The sequence below is a fragment of the Alligator mississippiensis genome, chromosome 1, assembly GCF_030867095.1.
Source record: "Alligator mississippiensis isolate rAllMis1 chromosome 1, rAllMis1, whole genome shotgun sequence".
Lineage (NCBI taxonomy): Eukaryota > Metazoa > Chordata > Crocodylia > Alligatoridae > Alligator > Alligator mississippiensis.
The window spans coordinates 215,641,708-215,669,625 of NC_081824.1; the positions used below are offsets into that span (position 1 = coordinate 215,641,708).

Below are 27,918 nucleotides of genomic sequence, written 5' to 3' on the forward strand. Positions count from 1 at the left end.
TCTAATTAGATTCTCCTTTTAGACTAACACCTAGTGATCGTTGTATCACCATCTGTACATCTTACCTCAGAACTAGCCCGCTTATTTCAAGGGAATCTGGACTGATTAAATTAATGTGCTCAAGGGACCTCAAGATACTTGAAGAATATTTTGTGTGTTGGAGACTCCTCCCAAATCCAAGGAAAACTATTGCCATGTCATTTTATCTGAACAGTGCCTACACTGCTCAGAAACTCACCATCACTTTCTGTGGAGAAGAGGTTAAGCATGAGAAGTTCCCGAAATACTTCAGCGTAACTCTCGATCACAGCCTCATATTTCATGAACACCTATGGAAAGTTGCTAAAAAACTGAAAGCACAAGTTAACCTTGTGCATAAATTGGCTGGAATGACATGGAAAGCAAATGTAACCATGCTTCAAACAGCCACTCTAGCACTGGTTTTTCTGCACCAGAATATTGCTCCCCAGTCTGGAACAAAAGCATGCACACGAAGATTATTGATATGCAGTAAAATGCAGCTATACAGATTATATCAGAAATGCTAAAAAGTATGCCATTGTCATGTCTTCCAGTCCTAGCAAACATTGCTCCCTTACAGCTCCACTGTGATGCTGCATGCATGAGAGAATACCATAAAGCCATCCATAAGCTCAAATCTAGAAAACCCTTCTGAAAATACACCAAGAAGCTCTATGACGATAACAAGAGCCTTGAAGAACAATGGAGGGAAGCCTGGGCAAATACCAGCCTGCTGCAGACATACATTGTTAACAACCGTACAATCCCTCAGCCAGGATTTGACCTACTGAGAAAAATTTGGTCCTCCCTGAATCGCAGCCAGACACTTCACAGAGAACGTGAACACCTACTCCATAAACGAAGAATCAAAGAGAGTCCGGGTTATGATTGTGGTGCAATTTTTCAGATGATACAACACATTGTGAAGTATTGTCCAATTAGATCATTTAATGGCGATCTAAAATCTATCCATGCAGCTACCCCTGAAGCAGTCGAACGGCTATCAAATTTAGATATTAATCTATGAATGTTGTATGGATGTTGTAATCCTAAAATGTTATACAAAAGAAAGAGGGGACCAAAAGAGGGGTGTATAGCAAGAAAAGCGGCTAGGAAGGTGGGATAGAGAAGTATAATTTACAGTAACACTCAATCTAATTATTGTGCAGTCTTTTAAACCTTGTTCATCCTCTTCAGGATGAAAGGTACACTGATTTAGACTTCCTAAATCACATCCCATACATCTCAATTTGACCTAGTCTCCGTGTTTCTTTGGTGAGACAGTATATGTAGACCATCAGCCTAACAGTTCTGCTACTTGTTTTAATTTAGTGAGGGCTGAGAATTAACAGATGGTGTCATTACCAAAAGTTATTCAAGTGTTAAAACAACATATATTCTACAAATACAAAAAAACAAATATAAATGTGGTTGTGGTAATTTTTGTAATATCTGCTGAATAATAATAATACTTTGCATTTATAGGTTGCTTTTAATCCATGCCTATTCAAGCACAGATTGTTACTAAAGCTCATGGTATCCCTGTGAAGTAGTTCAGTATAATGCTACCTGCGTTAAAGATGTACCAAGTGAGGCCAGAGAGAGTACAACCTACATGAATGGGAGGTTGTGTAAACTAATACTTAGAGCACTAGATTTGGACTCAGAAGATGTAGGTTCAATCCCTGGCTTTGCCACAGGCATGCTGTGTGACTTGAAACACTTCACCTGCTTGTACCTCAATTTGTGTACCTTGCCTCCTCGGTGAGGCATCTTGAGATCTGCAGATGAAAAGCATGGTATAAAATGAATGCATTATTACTTCTATTATTTTTTCTGGTTTTTTATTTCTTCTATTACTGTTTCTAAGAGTGATTTGTAATATGAGAGCCTCAATTTGGGGGCTTCAGATAGAAGACGCTTAGGGCCATGGTTCTGAGACTTGTTAAGAAATCCACAATTCGAGCTAAAATCAGTGGCAGCTGCAGGTACTTCACAGTTTTGCATACCAGGCTGCATGAGAGGTATCTGAAGGTGGGCATACAAAAATGGAGGCACCTTAAGAGAGCCTGAAAACATAGCTATAAGTGACACGAAGTGACAGCTGGTCAGTTTAAGATTAAATTGATGAGTCCTGACTCAGTCTCCAGCTGTGCTTGTGAGTCACCATGCTGTCTGAGAGGTGACTAATGCATTTTCTTTTCTTTTTCGCTTTTTATGCCTGCACAAATCTCAAAGGAGGTGTGACGTGGCCTTCATTATACAGATGTGGAAACTGAGGCACAGAGAAGTAAATGATTTCCCTAAGGTCACATAGCAAATCAGTGACAGAGCCAGAAATGGAACCCAGAGCTTTGTTATTAGTGCCAGTTAGTGCCAGAACACTACATTCCTTGCCTCATAAGAAATTTTCACTCTATTCTTTATTTCTCATCATCTTCTCCATTCCTGGTACAAAGGCTGATGTGGATCAAGGAAAGAAAACAATGTAATTTAGAATGTGAGTATTTGTGTATTCAATTGAGATAGCCTACCATCCTCATTTTCCCCAAAAGAAATTTAGAAAGCAAATAGACTCTGTACAAGTAACAGTAAAAGTCTCCCTGTTGTTTGAATCTTAGTTATAGCAGAGCACATTCACTTAGTTTGCAAATTTAAAAAAATATTCTCTACTATCAGCCCCAAACACTTAATCTGGAATCTGACGGTCAAGTTGGGTTCTATCTTTCACTTCACTACTAATAAAGATTTTGCAGGCCAAATTTCTTTCTTGTATATCTTTTCTCTCTTTAGATTGCACTATTAGTGACACCTGCACATTCCCATTGTCTTCCATGTGTTTACACAGGTATAAGTGATTGCCCCCTCAATTAAATTTAGCAAATAATTGTGTTGAGGATGCACAAGGAGAAATAGAATCCAGCTCGCTCCCTGGCATATGCTCTAACAAGGGTAAGGAGAGTTAAAAATAGTAACGTTATTTTTTATCACAAAAGTGAGCAGACAATTCTCCAAATGAACACATGGAGCAGATTGGTTGAGCAAGACCATGGCATTTTACAGTCACTTTTCAGAGCATAGCCACACTTCTGTAGGCACATAAAAATTAACAAACTAGACCAAGTCGATGGTCAAGTTTTCTCTTGGAAATAGTGGACAACAGTACATGCTTCAAAGGTATGTGAACCTTGTCCCCCATTTTGTACACCATGATTCATTCCTATGAATAAATATATCTAAGAGGAGAGCTTGGATAAACCAAACATCAAGGTACCTTATCTGTCATTTGTAGCCATAAAATTATAGGACTTGGAGAAGCCCTCTGCTGTTGCAAGTGTCCATAACACACAGTCCCATTCAGTCCCTCCAGAGTGATGAATTTAAGTGAAATTACACTGCTCGTAGTGGGGTCCAAAAGAGATGCAGCATTAGAACAATTAGTTCAGTAAAGCCAGAGCCTATCTTTGTTTAAAATAAAAATCATAAAGGTCTTGCCTAATGAAGGAAGGGTCTTAATTCCAACTGCTCTTCATGGCAAGTAATATTGTAATCTATTAATAGGTCCTCATGATTTCAGTGGGTCTTCTCTGCATCAGAATGAGGGGAGAGGAAGAATCAGATTCTTAATTATTATTAATCTTTTTGTTTGAGAAGTGTAGGACAAGTCAAGTGTCAGGTTAATTTGAGACTGGGCATTTTGGAGTAGCCTTCAGTTCCCCAAAGCACTACGAGTTATTTTTTCCTTCACTTTGTACAGGTCAGATGAAAAGAAAAATGAAAAGATTTCTCACAGCTTTTTAGCTTTCACATTTGACATCCTATAAATGTGGGCTTCAGCTGTGCTTGATATAAGTCATTGAAAACTGGCAAACCGATTCATGAGCCAGCACAACTCAACCACAAGTTTGGCAACAAAGTAATGTTGCCAGATGCCTCTACTGTTCCATTAGCTTTCTATGCATTCAAAGCACTTCACTCTTTTTTTGTAGCTGGAAATACTTTCAAAGTAGAACACAATGTTTTGGGTTGTCTAGCCAAAGTTTAGCTGTGCTTTTGCATCTTTGCCAAACTTCCTGTTTTCAGCAAAAACAATTTATTATCTTGTGAGTTCTTTAGACCTGAATGGATTTTCAGGCACAGATAAACTTCTTGGGTTTCTCATGTCTTTTCAAAGAATAAACTCACTTTCTCCCTCTCAATTAAACTGTATACACTAACACTGAAAAGGATTTAACCTTCAGACTGCTAGCAAGGTATAGAATATGCTTTAATTATTCAAAATTTCTGCACTCTGAACTTTAAAGAACAGGCAATTATTTTTCATATGCTGGATAATTAATTTTTTTCATGAGATTTGGCAGTATCACCCATCTGCCACTTGTGGTATTTTTAAAGCAAGATTCAAGTAAGCTAAAGCTTGAAATCTTATAATAGGTTATAGTGTTTATTAATCAATAGCAAGTAAGAAGAGCTTTGCTACAGAGCATTGTGTTTCAAATTGTCTAGAATTTTTTTTTGCATTGACCTCTGAAGATCATCACAAAATAAACTGAAAAAGGTGACAAATATATGGGATCTTCCCATTTAGCAGCTGCATGTTAATTTTAATCAGATTTCACAGAATCATAGAAAATGAGGGTTGGAAGGGACCTCAGGGGATCATCTAGTCTAACTCCCTGCTCAAAGCAGCACGATCCCCAGTTGCATTATCCCAGCTAAGGTTTTGTCTAGCCAGGTCTTAAAAACCTTCAAGGATAGAGATTCCACAATCTTTCTGGGTAGCCTGCTCCAGTGCTTCACCACCCTCCTAGTGAGAAAGTTTTTCCTAATATCTAACCTAAATTTCCCTTGCTCATTGTCCTGTCATCTGCCCCTACTGAAAACAGTTCCTCTTTGGAACCACCCTTCAGGTAGTTGAAGGCTGCTATTAAATACCTCCTCCATCTTCTCTTTTCCAGACTAAATAAGCCAAGTTCCCTCAGCCTCCCCTCAGAAGTCATGTGCTCCAGCCCCCTCACCATTTTCACTGCCTCCACTAGACCCTCCAAATTGTCTGTATCCTTTCTGTAGTGGGGGCCCCAGAACTAGACATATTATTCCAGATGTGGCCTCACTAGTGACAAATAGAGGGAAATAATTACTTCCCTCAACCTGCTGGCAACACTCCTACTAATGCAGCCCAGTATGCTGTTAGCCACCTTCTCAACAAAGGCATACTGCTGGCTCATTTGCAGTGTGATGGAGCAGTTTTAGGGCTCTGTCACTTTAAGGGCTGGAGCAGGCAGCCAGCAGGTGCCTGATTAGGGTGTCCATTTTAATGCCTAGCTCTCAAGGCTGCAGCAGCAGTTTGCTGTCAGCCAACATGGGAGGAACATCACCCTGTTAAACTAATACTCCAGGAACATCTCAGAGGTAAGAGAAGGGGCTATGGGGAAGGAGGAGGCCCTTGGTCCTGGGCATGACCAAATACTGCATTCTGTTGGGGTAGGAAGACCTGGTAGGACTGCCTGTGGCAGGGCAGTGTCACTTACATGTTGGGACTGCAAACCTCACCAATGAAAGGCATATAGGGGTGCCTAAACCCCAGCCCCCACCTCTGGGTGGGTATAGTGTGAGCAAGAGGGTGGGGGCAGGTATGCTTGCTGAAGCCCCAAAGGGGTGGAGGACCCTGAGGTGGGCCAGGCAAGCTGGGCAGCAGCACTTGAGCCTGCAGGGGTAGAGGACCCTGAGCCCTAGAGAGAGGGCAGAGTTGTTAGGGCCATGTTTTCTTATAGGGAAGAGCCTGAGCCTGAGGGGGGTGTTTGATCCCATGGCCCGAGAGTAGGGATAGAAGGGTGACCCAAGGAAAGGACATCGTAGCCCGGTGTGGGGCTAGGAGTGGAGTTGGCCTAGAGTTGAATAATTGCCCCATTCCATGCAGATGAGGGCTGCAGGAGAGGCCCAAAACGCTGTGCCAGAACTAGCCAAGGCATGGAAAGCAAAGCCTGATGACCCTACGGGGTTGCTCAAGGGAGCAGGGTGGTATGAATGTGGCCCTGGAGCAGGTGGAATGATAGAGGCCCTGTGAGAGACAGCAGAGAGCAAGAGGCCCCAGTGAGAGTGGGGCGGTGTATGTGGCCCACGAAGGCAGCATGTGAGAGACCCCTGTGTACCCAGTTTGGCCCAGCCTTGAACCAGAGATTTAACACACAGTCAGACATCTGTGAGGTATGGGACACGTGCAAAGGGAGGTCAGAGTGTGTACATTTTGCCCTTTAACTGTGGGTGCTTGAAGGGCAGACTCCCACCTAATTATCATCTTAATTAAATTACAACAAGGCATGGCAGAAGAGCAAGGTGGGTGGGCTGCCCATAGATAGGACGAAGGCTGATATTGAAATTGGGCCTGGAAGCTTGCTCCTGTCACATTCAGCTTACTGTCCACTGTAACTTTTTTGTTTGTTTTACTGTCAATGTAACAGGGCACTTAGGATGCCTTTAAGAGGAGAGGCTGGCTGAGAAGCAGCCTGCAGGTGGTGAGAGGGGCTGAATAGTGACTCACCTGACCAGAAGGGGCCAACCTTGAGCCATATAAGCCCAGGGCCTGAGCTAGTCAGGCAGTCTAGCCCTAAGAGTCACAGCAAGAGGAGCTTCTGACTGCAGGGCTGCAGCAAGACTCCTGAGATAACAGTGGAACCTGGGCTAAGCAACTCTACAGGGCTGGGAAACATGGGAATATTACCTGGGGCAGAGTGAGACTTGTTTAAACAGGCAGATGGCCTTTATTTTATGCCAGATCTAGAGAGGATTTGGTGGTGCCTGCCAGAGGGCTTATCTCTGAGGCTACAGTTTATATTGGTGGTTTTGGAGGTCCTGTTAGTGCCCTAAGAGCACATGATTGCTTTGAGCCCTGCTGGGGCAGACTCAAGGTGTAGCCAGAGGGTCAGAGCTTGGGGCCAAAGGACCTGAAGCCTGCAAGAGGTGAGAGGCTGGGTCAGTGACTTGTAGCCCAGGAGGGACAAGTAGGGCCAGGGAAGCTGGAGGTGTCAACTGTCCTAAGAGCAGGGAGACTTCCAGGGACAGGGAGCCTGGAGATCTCAGCTGGCCCAGGAGTGGGGCCAGAGCCCAGATGAGGCCAAAGGTCCAGGAGAAGCCAAGGTTGGAGACCAACAGGGTCAGGGTCCTGCAACTTAGAGGAAGGCAGAGACAGGTCAGGAGGCTGGAGCTCAGAAGCTAGGTCCAGTACCATGGTCCTAAGCTTAAAAAGGCCCAGCAAGAGCAAAAGTGGAGGAGGACCATAAGGCCAAGACCCCTACACAGGAGAATAATGGCAAAGAAACACCTTCAAGGCATGGGGCATGGTGTAGAGAAGGTTTTGGAGCCACAGAATTAGCCCTTGAGGCAGGAGTGGGCAAAGTCTGGCCCACAGGCCAGATCAGGCCCACAGCAGACTCCATTTCCCAGCAACCCCTGTGGTGGCAACTTCTTCAGGCTGCCACTGCCAGACCCAGCCCCACTGCCTGGCCACCCAAGCTCATCTGTCTCACAGCCACAACTGGGAGCAGGACCTGTGTGGTCAGGGAATGTGGCTGGAATGGTGCCACAGCTGGGAACAGGACAGGAGGACGGGGCCAGGGAAACCCCGGGATCTTGGGGTAGGGGGGTGGGGCTGGGGCAGAAGCATGATCCACTGCTCATGTGCCCCTGTGATAAGAATTGGATCTGCTGGCAGGGGTGTGCAGGGAGTGGAGGCTCTGCTGCAGCCTTGTGCTGTCATCACCCCAAGATTCTGGCCCTAGAGCAGCTCCCTGCCTAGACATGCACCCTGCCCATGCAGCTCCTGCCTGGCTGGTCTTCATGAAGACCAGCCAGGAGCCCCATGGGCAGGGGCAACTGGGAAACGGAGTTTGGTCGCCAGCCAGATCTGCCAGTTTGCCTACCCCTGCCTTAAGCCTACAGGTGCCCTGGGAGACACAAACAAGCTGAAAGGGCCCATTTTGCCTAAGGGCTGAATTGAGACCAGAGGGATCTGGGAGGGACCTTTTGGTTATTTGAATGGATTAGGGCTTACTCTAAGACCCCTGGGCAGCCTTCCTTCCCTAATCTTTAATAAGAACAACATGTGGCAGGTGAGTAATCAAAGGAAGGCTACCTTAGAACCAGAGCCAGACAGGAGCCTTATGGCCACCAGGGGCCATGACAACTGCCCCTGGGGACCTGGTCCTGTTACAATCAATTTTTATTTTTTATTTCCCCCTTCTTCTCCCCACTTACAAAAATCGAACAGAGTTCAGGAGGGAGATTTGTGACTCTGCAACATTAAAATAGTTCCTGCTTCCTGCCATGTTCTGTAGGCTGGAATATGGTCCCCCATTGTGGGAGGACAGGCAGCTCCCCCTTCACTTGTAACTTCCTTTTGCTCTTCTTGCTGGCCTACTCCTCTGGCTGCATAGTGAGCTACTGGGACCCCAGAACTTGGCTAGCAAACGTCTCCCAGTCATAACCTAGTTCCTTTATCATCTCCAGGAGATCATCACACTTGGCCATTTTCTGGTTTCATCTCTTGGCCCCTTGACCACCTTCTCCTCCAGCTCATTGATTTGTGTTGAGCTGGAAATGTGGGAAGAGCGCTCTCATCCTTGCACAGCTGATCAAGTTGAAGACCTACCCTTCCTTGCTGGTCTCCACCTCCTTGCCCTCAGTCTTCATATGGAGCTGCATCTCGCTGGCACCCCCATTGTGAGTGCTGAGCTCTTTCACTCTGTTGGTGTATCTTAGCCTGTTCAAGGTGTACTTGCACGAGCCCATGTCTGGGGAAATCATAGCAGTCATGCAGGTGTGGGAGTTGGTGCCTATGATGAGTCCTTCAGCACCTGAGTCAGCTTGTTGTCCTGGAAAGTCATGTGGGACTTGTTCTGCCCAACAGCTCAGATGCATTCCTTCAGGGCCAGCAGGCTTTTGCAGATCTCTGCCCCTTTCATGAGTGCCTGCCAGTCAGTGCTGGAGGTGCCCACACCCTGCTTGTTCCCAGCCAAGTCCACCAAGGGAAACTTGCCATGGAGCTTCCTGCGGCAGTGGAGGGGAGTCTGGAAGCAGGTGTGTAACTGGGAAGACCTTGGTGAATGCCTGATCTGTTTGGGTGTCCTGTAGGCACTGCCCTCTCAATCCCAATCATCCTGATGATGTCCTCAGTGCAGCTGACCTGTTGCTCCTGGAGGCTGACCACCTGGCCCTCTGTTGCTTCCCATCTTCCAGCACCTGGAGTTTTGCTTTCTTGTTCAGGAGGTCAAAGACCTTCCCATGATATATTTTAAAGAATGTCATTTAGACTTCCAGGTTCAGATTCCTGTACCACAGCTAGCTCTGGAGGAAGAAGACATTTTTTCAGTGACGCAAACTGATAGAGCCCCATAAAGCATTCTGAGCTCACCCCAAGAAGTCTACTCCCATAGTGTGCATTTTGCTGCTACACATTTTGCCATATGCAAGACATGGAACCTTCCCACCCTGAAAGATAGTCTGCACAAGAGGCCTTGTGGTAAACCTATAAACCATCTAATTGGAGGCTCTTTCATCAAATGAGCAGTCAATTTGAAGGCCTGGTTATCCAGATTCTTTGTTAGGTCATCCTTCAGCTTGGGCTTGGGCTCATGCACCAGCAGGATGCTTTTGTTGGGAACTGTGAGCACAACACATTCCTTTTTGAGAAGCTCTTGCTTATTGAAGGCCCGCTTCCTCATGCACACACAAAACCTGTGGTCTTCAGTCGGTCATCCATGGATATGGGCTGGCAGGCCAAGGTGGCTTGGAATTCTTTGATCATCCTGTGGCAGGGGGCCATCCCCAGGGCATGTCACAATATTGGCCCACCTGCCTGTGCAGGGTAGTCCGCCCACCTGCCTTTTCTGCCACACCTTTTTTGTAATAAAATAGGTAGTTTTTTGTAAGGCGGGAGGCTGCCCATTTAATGCCTTGATGCCAAGGGCACTATACACGGCTCGGACCTTCTGTTTACAGTGTCTCATGCCTCGCAGGTGGCATCACTATATGGCTCTGGCCCCACACCGGGCCCCAGTATATTCCCGTCTAATGTTTGGACCCTAACTTGGATCCCTCCTACTCAGGCAACCTAACCTCTGCTATCATCCTGGGCCACAAACTCCCTAAACCCCTTTCCCTCTCAGCAGTGGCCCTCTCCGGGACCTTTGGCCTTGAAGGCCCTTGCCTTGCCTCTAGGCCAGTTGCGACTCCAGGCCTCTAGCTTTTGGCCATCCCTTGCACGGACCACATAGTTACTCCAGAGGGCCTGCTCTTCCGCTCCCAGTGGGATCACTCATTCTCTGCCCCTCACTGGGCCTCTACTCCAGCTGGCCTATGTGCAGTCCTTCGGACTACCACAGACCCTACTCTACATGGCCTCTGGCTCTCACTTCACTCCTTCACTGGGGCCACTACTCCACTCCACCCCATCACTGAGGCTGCTGGGCCTTATGCCCTGTGGGCCTCAGGACCCACCTATAGGCCCTGGCCCTGTGCTTTTCTGTTGGGGTGTGCAGCCCTACCTGCCCTGGTCCTTCTTCATCCCTCCAGGGGTCATGGATGTTCATTCTAGCACCCTAGTGCAGCCCCATCTCATGAACTGCACTCCTCCTCTGCCCCATCTCTGTCAGACCCCTCGTTGAATGTCTCCCATCCAGAGGCTGTGCTTCAGCCTCCTTCATCACAGTCTGCTGCCCAACTGAGCCTGTCCTCCCTTTGCAGTGATGTCCCCTCTCCCTGAAGGGACCTCCCTAGGCTCTGGCCCCACCTCCAGGCCAGTTGGGGTCCCAGATGACTCTCCACAGCACTGACTTGCCCTCGCAGTGGGCTTACTCGTCCTCAGCCTTTTGGCCCTGGCCCTCTTGTTTTGACCAGTGGGAACTCCCTAGGAACTGTGCAGCAGCAGCTGACATTCTTAGTCAGCAGGGGTCCCCACTCTGGGCACCACCATAAACATCTATCTCTTACTGGGCTTGTCTAGAGCCCCAGAGATCTTATATGAGGCAGCACTTCATTCAACTGGGCTTACCTGAGCTCCTGGCCTCACCCCTACCACTTCTAATCAGGGGCTTGCCTAGCCCTTGTGTAGGCCCATAAGCTATAAGCCTCTTCCTAGGCTGGGCCTTACTCTCTCTAGGCCCAGAGTCTTCTCCCTGGGGCTTGGGACCCCACAAAGACCCTAGGAACTTCCACCATCCCCATAGTTCCTACTCTGAATCTCCAGACATACCTGGGAGCAGAGGAGCTCCAAGTGGGCAATGTTAACTGGGCAGCATCCCTACAACAACTGCTGGCTTTGCCTCTCAGGACCTGCTCTTATACTGAGACTGTGCAGCCCAGCTCCAATCAGGCTGCCTGCTGGCTGTCATGTGACCATCTGATTGGTTCTGCAGTCAGCTGCAGGCTGCCTCACAGCCTGCTCAGGCCCTTAAAGTGGCACGCACCAAAGGTACCCTGCCACACATCCATGTAAACTCTCAGTTCTGGCAGCTGCTGTCGAATTCCTCTCTCGGTTGGATGCCACTGACCTTGACTACCTTTTTCCAAAAATAAACTTCTCCACCTTTCCAATCATGCCGTTGCTCTGTCCTAATACCTTGAGTCCACCTAACTCTGAGTGGTTGGATGCCATGGCAGCAGGGCAGGCAGGGGAGCAGATTTGTAAATAAGAAATAGATTGTCTAGAGACATGACAGTTGCTTGGGGGAAAAGCAAGATTTTAGCAATTGTTGTTATAAAGTAAAGCCTTGATACAAAAGAAAATCATTTTGCTGTCTTCAATTGGAGAAGAATCCTATCTGTGAAACTGAAACATATGTAAGTTATAAAAAAAATCCCTGTCATTCATATCCAATACCATTGTAATGTTACAGAGCTTCACAAAAGAACATTTGTAACAGTGTCTTCAGCAGAGTACATTTTCAGTCTAGGAGGCAGTGACTAAGCTTAGTATCATGGCACCAAATTGCTCTTTCTCATTGTGCTTTCAAAAATTATTACACATTACCTGCAACTGTTAAGAAGCTGTTAAAATCTATTTTCTGCACCGTACTTCAAAGGATTTGCAAATTCTTTGAAGGTGACTTAACACCTATTAAATGACGAGTTCTGAAGAAAAAAAATAAAACCAGCAAAAAGAAAATTTAAACGGACGTGTTTAATATTATTTGAAATGCACTATAAACCCTCAAAGTGTGCGTGAATCAACATCTCTGGGAGATGGCATTCATCACAGCAGAGAGAGAGCAGGAACAATATATAGTAGTCCAGGGTCTCATGGACAAATTTATATTTTCAGTTCAGAAATGGAGAAAATACATTTCATACAAAAATACATATGCTATGCATATTTTTCATACAAAAATACATATGCTAAATATTCATAGATTTTGTGATATTTGTGCCTTAATTGCAAAGTGTGTTAGGGAAAGACTGGTCAAATTTTCTTTTGAAAGGAAGTCCTTTTTACCTTTTTTTTGCATCTTTAGAAAGATATTTATCAAATTAGAGAACAATGCTAGATAGGAGGTCTAAAAAATGTGATTTCATACATGAAATTAATGTTTGAATAACAAAGTTAAAACATGCTGCTGCTTTGAACAGGATACTGTTACTAATATTATTTTGTCAATTAATATTATTGTATCAGTTAATAAGTAGTGCGTTCCAAAGCATGACAAAAAGATGAATGAGCAGTGGTAATTTTCCAGTGAGAAGAACATTGAATTAATTTTTACTTCTGGCTACTTTAAAAGCACAAACTAGAGGTCTTGTCAAGAATTCTGCATTTATTCTTTCAATACGAGGAGCATTTTAAAGGGGTATTGGAAATAAATTTTGATACCACTGGCTTCAAAGAAGTTAACTGTATTTAAATATTTGGCTCTCAGTTTAATTTGCTAAATCATGCTGTTTTTGAAATTTATTGCAAAATTATTATTCTCTAGGGAAATAATTACCATTCTTCTTCCTGCTATAGTATTTATTTATTTTTTGTCTGCAAAGAAATCCAAGTAGAGAAGCTTAAAACAATTCTTAATATCTTAAAAATTAAGATAACTGGCTGTTCTGCTATTGACTGTTGACCAAAAGGAATGTGTCTTGTTCACTTGAATATATCTTTTAGTGCGGGTTTGTCAGAATTGAAATGAGAACCATCTGAAAAGTTTTTTGTGTAAAATGAGACTGGTGAATTTGGTTTTCTCACTGATTTCATAGTATAGGACCTTATACTGTAAGGTGCCGAGCAACTATGGCTCTCACTGATTTCAGGGGAAGGCATGATACGTATCAGGAGGTGCTTAGTCTCTGGCAGGATCAGGCCTCTAGTAAAAAACAAAACAAAAACCAAACCAAACAAAAAAACAACGCCCCCCACCCCTTGCACCTCCTAACCAAAAACATTCTCCTCAAAGGGAGAAACAGATTAATATGTGAACTGCAAGAGTCTGAGCAGGATTGGATGAGACGTGGAGAAACTCTGTTAGTATAGGAATGGGGGGCTGCTGAAAGGAATATCGCCTGTGATTGTATTATCAGGTGATGCTGGCTGTTTAAAGCAGATAGTGTGTACCTCTGCTCCAGCAGACTCCTACCTCTACTTTTCCTCTACATCCCTAGCGTGTGTGTGTAGAGGGTCTGAATCTAAACATTTCCAGAGCTCTACAGCAATTCATATGTTTTATTTCAGAGCTACATTACAGAGCTCAGTCCAAACCGTACAATTCAAACCTGAACCCTCTTCCATATGCCTTGAGCCAAGTGTTTTAATCCAGTGCTGAAATCGAAGCTTGAGTCAGCTTTTCACGCATACACATTTTCCTCCAGTTAATACATAAAGACAGAAAGCGTCCAGCTTGGCCGTATGCAAAGCTTTCTGCCATGCACCATAAAGAAAGCATTTGTCTAATTTTCCTTCTCCTGATGTACTTTGCAAAAGCTCAATTATGTTATTCCATTTGAGACTCCCCTGTACTGAACAGCATATTACAATGCTGGCTGAGCTGAGAATCGCTTATGGTCTGGAATAGTTCAGAATGTCAATTCAAAAGTGAAAATCCCATTTGGGGCATTTCCTACATCTCCTTTGGGCCCAATCAGAAGAGTGAACAGAAGCCAATGAGGCTTTAACCATAGATTACAGAGCAAATCTATCTGCCTTGTATCTTCTGATGCACAGAGGAATGGGAAAAGAAAAGGTGGTCCTGCCCCTCCATCTTTCTGTTTCCCTGGCAGCAGCAACTACCAGTTTTAACTCCACTAGCAGAGGAAGCTGACAGGAACCGGTGCTTCCAATGGTAATGAGAAATTGATGAGATGCACAGACCATGTTGTTCCCTTGTGCCTTGTGGGACATAACAGAACTCTTGGACAGGTGTAGACAGACCTGCATTCCCCAAGAGAAGATGAGGACCGGGATGAAAGCTCTGATAACTTTGTTTCTTTGGCTCAAAGTTAAAGTACTTGTTTTCCCACTGGAATGTTACTGCGAGCGAGCGAGAGAGAGAGCGGCAACTTACTCTCACTCTTCTTCAAGGTTTCTTTTTAAGCACTTGTCCAGCATTCCCTTTAACGGTTTCTTCATCTGCTTCCTTCCGTAAGCCGTTTGGACAGTTCGTATGTCTTTGCTTATATACCACATGGACAAAATGTGCTGATCCAAAGACTGTTGGATTCAGCCTGAGTCTTTCCATTGATTTGAATGGGTTTTGGATTAGGCTCTAAATGCCTGGGGAGGAAAACTGTGTTCAATATGAAGGTTAAGAGAAATTCAAATTCTGAGTGGCTAGAGACAACAAAGACCTCTCTGGGATATTTGGTTTTACCGGGAGGGCTGGTAGCACCCCATTTTGTTAAGATTAGCGGATGGTTTATACTTTATAAGACTTTGCTTCCTATTCGGTATCCTTGCCAGGCTGTTTAGGCTTCAGGCTTTTGTACCACATGTTGATTTCAGGCTGAATTTCTCTGGAAAATTTTAGCCGAAACAATTCAGCTGTTTTTGTGAGAGAGGTTAGGGGAAAATATGTTGTTTTTTCAATATTAAAATATTTCTGGCAATCTCTTTTTTAAAATGCACTTATGCTTTGCAGAAAAAATATGAAATTTGGCAGGAGAGCAGCCTTTGACAGATGGGCCTTTTGCTCTTCCTATGAAAATCCACCCAACTTTGGCCAAGTTCTAAGCCTGAAAAAATCGCAGTTCATATATTCTAAATGGAGACCTGTTATATCTTAGCAGCTAACATGAATCTGTGCAAACTGAGGGTATGAAACCTCCCTCAGCTGACCAGACTGCATGTACAGCATTCACATGGCATACTGTCTCCCTTCACAGTTCCTATGTGTGACCAGACTGGGTATGCACCATCTCCCATGATATAATTGAGCATTCTCCCTTCAGTCCAGGGCCACAAGTAAGAAGCCGGACTTCCCTTGTAATGGCTGCTTCCAGCTGAAGCAATGTCAGCCACTTGCAAAGAGTTTGCATTTCTCACACTGTCAGTGGCTTCCCCACTCCACCCCCTTTCATCTGTGAGCCTTGAGGCAGTTTATGGAAACAAATCACCTGACTTGAATCTGAGAGGACTAGAGCTGGATGGGATCCTGGGATTGGGGGGGGGGGGGGGATTAGTGACATTGAGAAACCTTATAAGGGAGATTAGAACTGGAGGCTACCTAGGATGGGAAATTATGTGGGGAGGGCAGGAAGCATATTGGCTAGGGACAGACATTCAAAAAGCCTGAGCCTGAATTGATTCAATCTTTGCAGGTTAGTCTAACGTGAAAAGCTCGAACTGATTTGGAGGTGGATAGACATTCCCTTTTCATTCTAGAAATGCAAGCACATTCCTGCAGTGGCTCAGGCTAGAAGCCAGGGGGTGTTAGAGCAGCTGTCCCTTCTCTTCCACAGTACTGAGTTGAGGAGGGGCATGACTAGGCCCCGGCAGGATGCTCTGATTAGCCTAGCAGGAAATTGATAATAGTGTTTATCACCCCTAACCCAGTGTTCATCACCCCAGTAAGAAAACAACAAAGGGACACCACCAGCTATCTGTTGATTCTGCCTTTGTCACAGCATGGACAGGAGCCAGCATGTGGCCTGCTGGCTAATACACAGATACTTCTCCGCAAGGCAGAGGAGAGAGGGGAATTCCTGCTTAGCAGGGAGTGGTGAGGGGAAAGGAAGGAGCAGCCTGCAAGTCTGTGCTGGAGCTGCAGCCAGGGAGCAGAGGGGAGGGGCCAGTCCTGCTGTGGAGCAGAGCCCTGCCCAGCCCAGAGAGCATGACAGGATCCTGGGGGTGTCTGGTTTAACTTAAACCAGCAAGGGGTCTGGGACAGACATTACATAAACCAGTTTGAGCCAAATCAGTTAAGTTTGATACTACATTCAACCAGGTTTATCTCAAACTGGTTTCAGCCATTTTCAAACTGGTTTATATGCACTGAACATCTGTCCTGTTACAGGTTTAAATCAGTTTCTGATCACTTAAACTGGTTTATGTGTAATGTCTGTCCCTAGCCATTATGTTAAGAAGGATTGGCCAAGGAGACTAAACTAGTAACAGCCTGACAAGTAGAGCAGGAGTGAGAAGTAGACAGGGAATGGAGAGAGACTTGCTAGGGAGGTAAAACTAGGACTTCCTGGTCAGGGAAATTGGGATTTAAAGACTAATGAGTGGAGATTTAGACTGCCTAAGTGAAGAGAATGGGACTGGAATTTGGAAGAGATGAGACTAGGACAGAGACAAGAATAGGTTAGGTAGGAAGGAATGAGGCAGAGGGTTGAATGTTGGGGGAAGTGACAGAAGAGGGTTTGCTTGATGAAGCACATACCCTCCAGAGCTTGAAACAAAACCCAAGACTGATCTCACCCATACTCTACAATCAGCAGTTATCTATGAAACCCACTGGCAGAGTATCTCATTCCTACCACAGAGGAACACAACCAACTGCTGCTATCAGTTTCCATGTTAGCTCATACAGCAGAGATGTGTATCAGCGATTCTCTGCCAGTGTGTCATGAGCTCCTTAGCAGGGTACCATGGCACCTGGCCCTGTGAGAGAAGCCAAGAACTAGCTCCTCCACATGCTGGGCACCCTGCCTCAGCATCCCAGCAGCCACTCCCCAGGGCCCCCACCTCCAGCTCTGGGAACATGGAAAGAGCATGGGAACAAGCTGAGCTGAAAAGTACATCTCCTGTCTCCAGGAAGCCCCTGCAATGATCACATGGTCTGCTGCAGGTGGTCACAGGGCTGTTTCCCTGCTCCTCCTATGCTCCCAGAGCTGGTGGGAGCAGCTGCAGTGAAAGGTGACTCTGAGCCATTCAAGCCGCAGGGGAGCAGCTGCTGCAGCAGGGACCATGCTCACCGCTTCAGGTAGAGACGGGTCAAGCAGAGGGCAGACAGCAGGAAGACCAGGGCTCAGCAGAGTTCTTCCCCTGCCACCTTTATGTGGCACCAGCCTCTGCACCAGCAGCCACCATCTCCCCCTTCTGCCTCCTGCAGGGGCAGCTGTCTTTCTCAAGGATCTAATGACCCACCCCCAAGGTCCCCAATCTATCCTGCTGAGCAGGAGCCTGTGCCAGCTCGGAGCACTGTGCACCACCCTTGTGCCATGCTCTCACCTCATGAGATCCTTTTATGGTGCAAGGGAGGTAAGCACTGTAAGAAAAAAAATAGTCCTTGCACAGGGTGCCACTAAATTCCACAATGTTATAAAGGGGTGCCTCAAGTTTAAAAAGGTTGAAAACCACTGATCTATACAGTTACTTTAAGGGTCCCAGCCCTTCTGGTGGAGGATCTGGGTGTCCACATGATGCCATGTGATAACATTTCTCTTTTCTCAGTTTGTCTTTTCTAAAAACCCCAGGAAATTACACACACACACGCATGCATGCATGAAAGGTGAGGATGGTCTTATGAGTCAAACAGTTGAGTGATACAATGGAGGGCTGGATTCTACCACTGCCTCCAACCCTGAGTGTCTGTGAGGTTAGGCAAGTCATTGGAAACAAACTTTTCACAAGTGCTTACTAAATTTGTAGTCCTTGGGGTGCCTGACTTGAGACCCACGGTTTGCAGAAGTGCTGACCACTCACAGCTGTGCCATCAGAGCGAGCTGTTCTTTGAGTATATAAAAAGCTACATCAGGTCTTACATCTCTCAGATTGGGTGCCCACAATTAGCAGATACTTTTAACTTTAATCTCTTTGCACTAAAGTTCTCCATCTGTAAAATGGGGTAATAATACCCCTTCATCTCATGAGGGGTGTAAAAATAATTCATGTTTGTGAAGCACTTGGATATTGCAGTGATGAGCCACATAAAAAAGCCCATTAAAGACATTAATAAATAGATTGTAAGAGCAGGATATGAACACTGGGCAGTAAAGAGGACATGAGGCCATACATGGGACAAAGATAAAACAATATATTGAATAAATAGTTGCTGGGTGAGCACCATCCATCCAGTGCACTGAATAAGACAGGAGTCCTATGAAAAGATACTAAGGTAATTAAATACTTCATAATAATTAATTTGATCCTCTTAAATGTATTTATTAAGGTTACAAATGTGATGTTTCCTGACTTGTGAGTGTTTGTAACAATAACAATGTTCTTTTATGGGGGCGGGAGGGGGTGTGTAATTAATACTACTTTAGATGCAAAATATTTTATGATATCTTCAGGTTACAGCTATGCCATTAACATTTAAAAAATCATAATTAAAGAATTAAGGTTCCTACAGTAACTTTAACTCAGACCCCTTATACCACTTTTTTTTTTGCTATTCTATTAAATATGTATTATAGAGAGATTCAGTTTAAAAAGCACAGGCCATTTTCTGAGCTGGTAAAAAAAAAAGGTATTCACTGCATTTGTGAAGTCAATAAAGTTATATCAGTATAAAGCTGGTTAGAAAGGTGAGGATATTCTATTGGAACTGATACTGCTCACACTGAGATGTAGAGGATATTTTTTGATTGACTTTAGTAAAAGTGGGTTTGTGTCTAGAATCGTCTGGTGCTTTACACCAGCCAAGGATTTGGCTAGGTACATTTTTCCTTGCCTGTGTTATTTTCTTATCTGGCCCACTGCTTTAAAATAAGTCAGGATCTGTCTCAGTGTTCTGAAATGAGTGAAGCAAATGGGATGTATATTGGTCCCTGAGAACAGAATGTCTCTCTGCTCTTTAAAATATCTTCACAATGTTATTTTATTCCTTGTAAAATATGTTACTTAAAATCATAAAATATTTGACAGTATGGAAATGTTTTCTAAATATTGCAGCATTAGCAATGGTCAAATATTTAGCTATACAGTATATATTGTCACATATGTTTAATATATGTGCAAAAATGTCATCAGATAAAACAGTTATGTGGAAAATGTTGTAATAAATACAGAAATGATCATCATCCATTGATGAAAATTATCCTAATTTACCCATATTTTCTTCCATCATACCCTCATATAGCCATATAAGGGTATGATAGAAGAAAATAATAAATATTTATTGTTCTAGCATTGTATTTTAATTATTTGAGCCAGATTAACATCACATCTTTATATTTATCTTTACTTGGATTCTTTATTTATGATGCTTTTTGAATAAATAAATTAGTTTCACCATTAGTCACCATAATGTGCAAAACACTGAGTAAAAATGCAGCTTTGAACACAAGAGAAATTAAATGAAATTACTGGGTGCTTTTTGATTTGCAAAGGACAGTGGAATAAAGTTGGCATTAGATTTAACACTCCTGAGGAACATTTCAAAGTATCCTGGGGCCTTTTGTACTGGTGCCTCGGTTTACTAGCCTGTTTACTTGACTTTCTGTGTTTGTCTAAAGTTTTTATATGAACCTTGAAAAGATTAATTTTTTGCCAAGACTCTGTGGATCCTAGAAGGGTTTCACAAGGTCTAGCAGACTGTTTTGTGATACTACACTGAGGTTCTTTCACTATTCTGGTACAAGTGTTTTGAAATCAGTTACGTCAGTATAAAACCTGTCAAACATGGAGAATGCTCCACAGCAGAACTAATCCTACTCAAAGTGGTGATATTTTCATTGGTTGCAGTAAGAGCAGGTTTGAGTCTAGAACAATTAAATGTTTTCTGGGGTGTCAATCTTGCAATTTATAGATCATCCTCAACTCCCATTGTCTTTACCAGAAACCTTAGAGGACTCAGTTTCTTGAAAGCAGAGGTACTATAGTGTCAATGACTCTTACTGAATGAAGGTGAGACATTAAAACAAGGGAAAACATTGATGTTTTATTTTCCCAGTGTAAATTTTGTTTTCTGATCATTTCTCAGTATATTATATATAACCCTCTTTGCAAAATGCTTTGAGATGCTCAGTAAAAAGTATTCATATCAGCATTATTACAATATCAGCATTTCTCCAGTGTTGGCAGATATATTGCTTTTCATTATCTAAACCTGGTTCCCACACCTTCTCTGCTTCCCAGCTTAATTAAACTAGTGTCATGCCGACATTGGCAAGAAACGTATAACTTTATTTATAGAATGGCATTATATTTTAATACATTTAAAATAAATATAATTTGTGATACAAATATCACTTACAAAGTTGATACAAACTAAAAAAAAAAAAAAAGTCCAGGCAACTCAATGTTAGAGGTTACTTGGCCCTTAATGTTTTGTTTGGTCTTTTTTTATTGCTACTAAAAATGATATCTGTGTATTAAAGGTACAGCATATTAGCTTTTAACTGAAGCTTCTCTCCTGGCCTTAGTGATTGTGTGTGTATGTATTCACATGTAAATAGTATATTCATGCATCCAGGAGGTACATATCTGGCTCAGAGGGTTAAAGGAGGTCAAAGGTAGCTTTAAGCCATCTTTTACTAGGTCAAAATATGAATCTCAAAATACTAGGATCTGGTGTTAAAAAATATGTACATTTGGAGGAAGAACTTCATTTGTGGTCCATTCAGATTACTCGTTTCTGGCAAGTGGACAGCGTATTCCAATAGTTGCCACATATGAAGAGAAATATCTTTCTGCCAGCTAGTATGCTGCCTTAATAGACTCATTCTCACAGCTCTTAGACCCTCTGGGAAATGTGGTAGTATTGGAAGCATCATAATGGTGGCTTCCAGGAAATAGAAGAGGTTAATGACATTAGAAATGCTAAGGATGACAAAAGTGTTGTATGTCAAAAGATGTCTCTAAATGTGTAACCAACCATGCCAAAACAATACTGGATATGGGGTAGATCCAGAGGGCTTGTAGTGGTGTACTTGTACTCCCTTTTGGCTGTGCTGCACATGAGCTGTCAGCGTGGGATCTGGCCGGAGCCTCTATTTTGCACAACTCCAGAGCCAGGGGGTGAGAGCTGCCACCACCTACTTTCCCTGGCTGCTGTATTCAGTGAGGAGGGGGAGAGAGTGGGAAAGGCAAACTGTAGCAGCATTCACTCCCTGGGCTTCAGAGCCATATGAAAACAGGGGCTTGTACCAAACTCTGTCCTGATCAGCTGGTCAGTTCAGAGCTCACTGTTCCTATGGAGCTCCAGCAGCACTGTACCTAGACTCCTGGCAGCCCCGGGCAAACTTTTAGTATCAGGCCCCTCTTTGCCAGAGATAATGATAATAATAATTATTATTTTCACCATTTTCAGGCCCCTTTTCTGTCTAGGCCCTGGGCGGCCACCCAGTTTGCCCAAGCCTGTGTCCAGCCCTGAAGTCCAGCAGCAACCTGCACTGACCAGTCACTGACCAGGCCATGAGCTCAGTACAGCCAAAGAGAGAGGGGCTCTCCCAACTTGCCCCATTTCCAGGTTGGCTGCTGCTTCTGTTGTTGACTTATGGCATGCCCATTTAACAGGTGGGAAGCTACTGCACCTTTACAAACAAGGTAGGTAGAACAAAGCCAGTTGTTAGGAGAACAGCTGATCTGCGTATGTTTTAAATAAGAACGAACCTTAATTGTCCTCATATTACTCGATGGTAGCCAAAAGATTTACAGAATTTTGGCCCAGTTCTGTCTGCTGCCTTGGGCTGTTCCTTGCAAATATTTATTTAAATTATTGACATGAGAGATGGCAGTTATGTATTTAGAAAAGTAAAATAAAAGAGAGCAAATAGTAATACACACATGTGCTCAATGCAAATTCATGGTAATGAAACCACTGAAAAAAACCTACTTGCTGCACAAGCACATTAGTCCCTTTTCCACATATGTTGCCTCAGCTGTTTTACCTTTCAAAATTTTCCTTCAAAATTCTAAAAGTGAATAAACCACACCATGGACTAAGCTGTTTCAAAATATTTTGATTTAGTTCAAAATCATTTGGGAGTACAACAGATGCCATAAAGTATCTTCAACCAGTAAATTTCAATTTGGATTTAATACTCATATAACTAAGAAATTACCCAGCACACTTTTTAACTACTTTTCTTTTAATTTGGTTTAAAAAAAAACAGTACTCTTGGACTGAGATCTTGTATATCAAGTTTCAGGCCGAAGTAAACTTTTACAGCTGAGTTGTAAAATAGCAGCTTATGATGTGAACTCTGCCAAAACTTTAACTATAACTGTGCCAATGTACTACTATAATAATCCAACAACAATCATGGTCTATTATATTAAATCACTCCCACAGACAAAGACTGCTAACCTTTCCAAGTGGGAAAAATGTTCCTCTCAAACTGGGAATGCATTCCAACTGAGAAGACCAAATGCTCCAACCTTTAAGTGGTGAATACATTTACTTCTCCCCAGGGCTCAAATAACCCAACATTTGGTAAATGCTTAACAAGGAGGAATTCTTCCCATTTGTCCTTTCCTCATATATAAAAGATTAACAAATTCAATTTAACAAGAGGAGCTGCCTTACCCCCTGGAATCCCTCAATTAGATCCCTGCCTCCTCTTCCTGGCACATCATCTTATTGCATTGGTGTGGTAATAAGAGCACCAAGGGTAATTAGCTGTGTGGCATTAATGCTTTCAGCATCTCTTCCATGAACTCTAACCAGTAAACAGAAAAACTTTTTCCATATATAAGAATGTGTAAAATAGAGGTCCACATGTAGCATCCAAAAAAAGGAGATTAAATGAGCATGACATGAGTGGTAACACTTTACTCTAGTTATGCCTCCCTGCAGCATGTCAAGAACTAAACGAAAGCTCCTGCAGGAATTCACAAAATCAACTTAGAAATGTCATATTTAGTCGTGAGTAAGTGGAAACTGTTGAGGTAAAATAACCCTGGGCACTCTGTCACATTAGTATCATAGTGGGTGAATACCTCCATGTGAACTCCATAAAATTACTGATTTTTATGATAGCCTTTCTTTTTCAGTTCCTTTCTAGTGCATTCATGTCTATCTCCATACACCTCTCCCAAAATATGATATTAAAACTAAGCTAGAGACATATCAGCAAGTATATTCTACGTAATTATGAAACATTCTTTTTTTGTTCCCTTTCTTTGACTTTGAAGTCAATAGATCTAAACCAGAAAGGAAAGATATGGCTTTTTTGTAGTATTTGAGAGTTGCTTGGATTTACCCCTATTCTGCAAAATGTCTACAACAAGTATATGCAAGTCAGTATTTGGCAGGACCCCACAGAGAAAATCATTCAAGAGTACAGAAACCATTGTAATGATCTGAACTCTAATATACAAGGATTACTATGTTAATCCTTAAACTTTTGGTTTTGTCTGCACTTTGTCTCAAAAGACTGTGTGGTCATGTTGGACAAAGATTCTCTACCTTATATAATTAAATAGAGTCAATAAGTTGTCATCTGCCTGTGACCAAATTAGAGATGAGGTTTCCCATCTGATGTGAGTTGCTGAAACCCAACTAGATAAGGATATTTGGGTAGATATTACCAGCTCAGTACTTAAGGGAGTCACGTACAAGTTTCTACTACAGGAAACAATGTACTCTCCTGTACCGCCCTCCAAAAGCCCTACAGTGATGGATGAGTAGTGACGGAGACAGGGCTAGTGAATCTGACAGTCTCCAGCTACAAATCTGCACACAGGTGGCAGTAGTCTGGTGGTCATCTTGCACCTCAGTTAGAGAGGTAGAGAGAGTTAGAGAGCTGCAATTTGGCAGCTGCTACCATGACTGAGCAATCCTATTCAAAATCCCCTTTGCTCACTCCACATGAGAAGGGGGCTAGAAAAGATGCCCTAAACCTAGGCTGTCTTATGTGCTCCTGGGTGGATAATCAAGTCCAGAAGGATCACTCTCTGAGTCAAAAATGCCATAAGATGACAATGATTTTTACAACAAAGAATGTTTGCACTTTGATGGATAACCAAGACAATGAATGACCAGAAAGAAGAACTGCCATCATCTTCAGGGACCTAGTGAGATACAATACTGACAATGCAGCTCTGAGTGAGACAAGAAAACTGGATGAAGGTCAGCTGAAGGAAGAGGGTGGAGGCTACATCTTCTGGAAGTAAAGCTGATCAGTCAACTTACAGAGCTCCCTGTGGGCATTTACAAATATCTTATGACCCTCTATCATAAGCTCAGCAACAACCAGTACACCACTGTCATCAGCATATATGCCCCAACACTAGGTGCTGACAAAGATGTCAAAGAACAGTTCTACTCCAACCTTGACCATGTATTGACTAATACCCACAAGGAAGACAAGATCATTGTCCTTCGTGACTTCAGTGCCAGAGTCAGACATGACCTGGAACTCTGAAATGGCACCATTGCAAGGAAGGAGCAGGAAAAGCCAATTCCAACGGCATCCTTCTCCTGAGCAAATGTGCAGAGCACAGTCTTGTCATCACAAACACCATCTTCCGACAGAGTGACAAATACAGGACCACCTGGAGACACACTCTCTCTTTAAGCACTGGCACCTCCTCAACTATGTTATTTTTAGAGCCCATGATCAAATGGATATCTGCATCATGCAAGCAATGCCAGGGGCTGATGACTGCTGGATAGATCACCATCTTATCAGATCCCTTATGAACATCTGGCTTGCTCTGAAACACTGAAAACAGGCAAAAGCAATGTGAAAGAATCTCAACCCCACATCTTTTTAAGCACTGAAGGTCTGTAAGGATCTTCAACAGTTTTTCTATGGAAAGCTCTCTGCCCTGTACACAAATGACAACATTGAGGAATTCTGGAAGGGGTTTAAAACAGCCCTTCATATGGCCTGTGCTGAATCCATTAGCTATAACACCTATCAACACCAAGATTGATTTGATGAGAGTGATGCCAAGTTCTGTGCCCTCCGTGACTGGAAGACAAAGGATCATTCTGCTTGGCAAGATGATGCCTCATCTTATCAGAAGAAAGACATATATTAGTTTCTCAAAGAAAAACTCAAAGAAAGATCTAGTAAATCAAAAATAAGTGGTGGCAAGATAAAGTCAATGAGATCCAGCTCTATGCTGACAAACATGACATGCATATCTTTTTCTGGGCAATGAAGTCCATCTACGGCCCAGCTTCCCAAGCTCCTACTTTCCTGGGATCTCAGGGTGGCTCAACACTCTTCAAAGACAATTAACCTATCCCAGCTAGATGGAAAGACCACTTTGAGGCATTCCCAAATTGTGAGTCAACTATGGCAGATACCACCATTAAATTCATCCCCCTAAAAGGGATCCCTCACCAACTTTCCTATTCTACAAGTCTGGTGTGCCATCAGGGAAACCAAGAACAATAAGGCTATTGGGTCAGATGGCATACCTGCTGAAATCTACAAGACTGGTGGTGAATGTGGCAGGGCACCTTTGGTGCCTGCTACTTTAAGAGGCTTGAACAAGCTGTGGAGCAGCTGGCAGGTGTGGTGCAACCTAATAAGGTAGCCACATGACCCTGGGAGGGCTCTGGGATTGGAGGATGGGGCTGAGCAGCTTCACTATAAACCCAGGCCCTCAGGGCTGAGCTGTCAGTGAGACAACATCACCCAGCCAGAGCTGCTGCTCTCAGAACACCTGGAGGTCAAGGGTAGAAATTATGAGCATAGAGGAGGTTCCTGGTCCTGGGCATGACCTAAAACTACACCCTGCTAGGGATGGATGGCATAGTGAGGCTGCTTGTGGTGTGGTGGTCCCCAGGAAATGCCACGCCTGTTGCCTCTCTAGTGAAAGGTGAGTACAGAGCACCTTCTAGCCTCAGCCCCCACAACCTGGTGGGTACCCCTGTAGCAGGGACAGGCAGGGTCCAGGCATGTTGATAGACACCTGAGGCCTGAGTGGGCCATAGGCCAAGTTGGGAGCCCAGTAGGTCAACAGATTTCTGAGGCCCAAGGAGTGTAATGCCCAGAAGTCCCAGTGAGGGGGTGGTGTAGTGGTCCTAGTAGGGGGACATGTGATGGAACACCTGAGCAGTAGGCCACATACAGTAGGGCTCATATGGGGAGCATGAAAGCCTGTGCATAGATGGCATAGAGTAGGATCTGTGTAGGTGGGCCTCAAGGGCTGTGCAGGGGTGCATAGAGTAGGGTCTGTGTGAGGGGCCTGAAGGACTGTGCATAGACTGGCCCCAATAGTTTGATACAGAGAGCCCCAGCGAGGGGGCATGCATTGAGACCCCAATGAGGGGCTTGGGGCCAAGGTAAGTCTCTGGATGCCTGAGTCCAAGTTTGGGCCAGAGGCAGAGTACGGCTCAGCAATGCAGCCAGGGGAGTAATACTGGGTAGTGGCCTAGTGTGGCTCAGCAATGAGGCTGGGGGAGTAATAGTGGATAATGATTTTGGGTGCCATCTGCAAGGCATGCAACACAGTAAAGGAAAGATTGGAGCCATGTATTATGCCACTGGCATTGGGCATTAAATGGGCAGTCTTCCACCTTCTTAACATCTATTAATTACATCAAACGTGTGGCGGGCGAGTCAGGTGGATGGACTGCCCTAGACAGGTGGGTGGGCCAATGATTTGACTGGTCCCAGGATGGCCCCCTGTCACAGTGAGGAACTTGTGCTGAGATTCCATTAATTTATTCTACATATTGGGAACAACAAAGAGATCCCTAGGAACCTGAGGAATGCCAACATCATGATTATCCTCAAGAAAGGAAACAAATCTGTATGGGGACTATTGAGGTATCAGCATTTTTTCCACAGCAGGAAAAATCCTTGCCTGCATCCTCCTCAACTCTCTTCTACTTCTTGCTAAGGGAGTCCTGCTGGAATCTCACTGTGATTTCAGACCATCTTGTTGGGCAATTGACATGATCTTTGCTGCCCTCCATGTTCAAGAAAAGTGTCAAGAACACATCAGGACCTGTATATGGCCTTCATTGACCTCACTAAGGCCTTTGATTCCAACAACCATGAAGTTTTGTGGAAAGTACTGGCCAGATTTGGATGTCTGGAAAAGTACATCAAGGTTCTGTGTTTTCTCTATGACCAAATGACTGTGGCTGTTCTGTGTAGTAGATCAGAGACAGATCTGTTTGTCATCCAAACTGGAATCAATCAAGATTGTGTTGTTGCCCTAACTCTGTTCTCCATTCAGGATCACCTTTCTTCTGGAATTGACATAGAATATCCAACAGATGGAGGGCTCTTTAATCTGGGACATTTTCGATTAAAGACCAAAGCTCTTAAAACAACCATCTTGATCTTCAGTATGATGACGACTGTACCATCCTTGTGCACACTGAGAAAAACCTCCAGAACACACTGTATTTTTTCAGAGAAGCTTGTTAAACTTTGGGCCTCTCTCACAACATTGGGAAGACTAAAGTTCTCCATCAGCATGCCCCAGGCCACGAATGTGACCCCCTCTCCAAGTTACCATCAAGTTAAAGACCCTGGAGGTAGTTGAACAATTCCCTATCTTGGTAATCACCTTTCTCAGAGAGTGAACATTGATGAGGAGATCTATGACAGGATCCAGTACACGTG

The 27,918-nt window shown here is 44.0% G+C and overlaps 1 long non-coding RNA gene and 1 pseudogene across 1 annotated transcript in view; one reads left to right on the top strand and one right to left on the bottom strand.

Moving 5' to 3' along the window:
• The first annotated feature begins 5,289 nt into the window (after positions 1 to 5,289).
• LOC132246625 (uncharacterized) overlaps positions 5,290 to 27,918 on the top strand; it is a 34,322-nt gene continuing 11,693 nt past the window's right edge. The window contains exons 1-2 of the long non-coding RNA XR_009457997.1: positions 5,290 to 5,433; positions 21,690 to 21,925. This is a non-coding gene — a long non-coding RNA (uncharacterized LOC132246625). The remainder of the gene's footprint in view (positions 5,434 to 21,689; positions 21,926 to 27,918) is intronic.
• LOC102574668 (kinesin-like protein KIF2C) lies at positions 7,702 to 9,823 on the bottom strand (annotated as a pseudogene).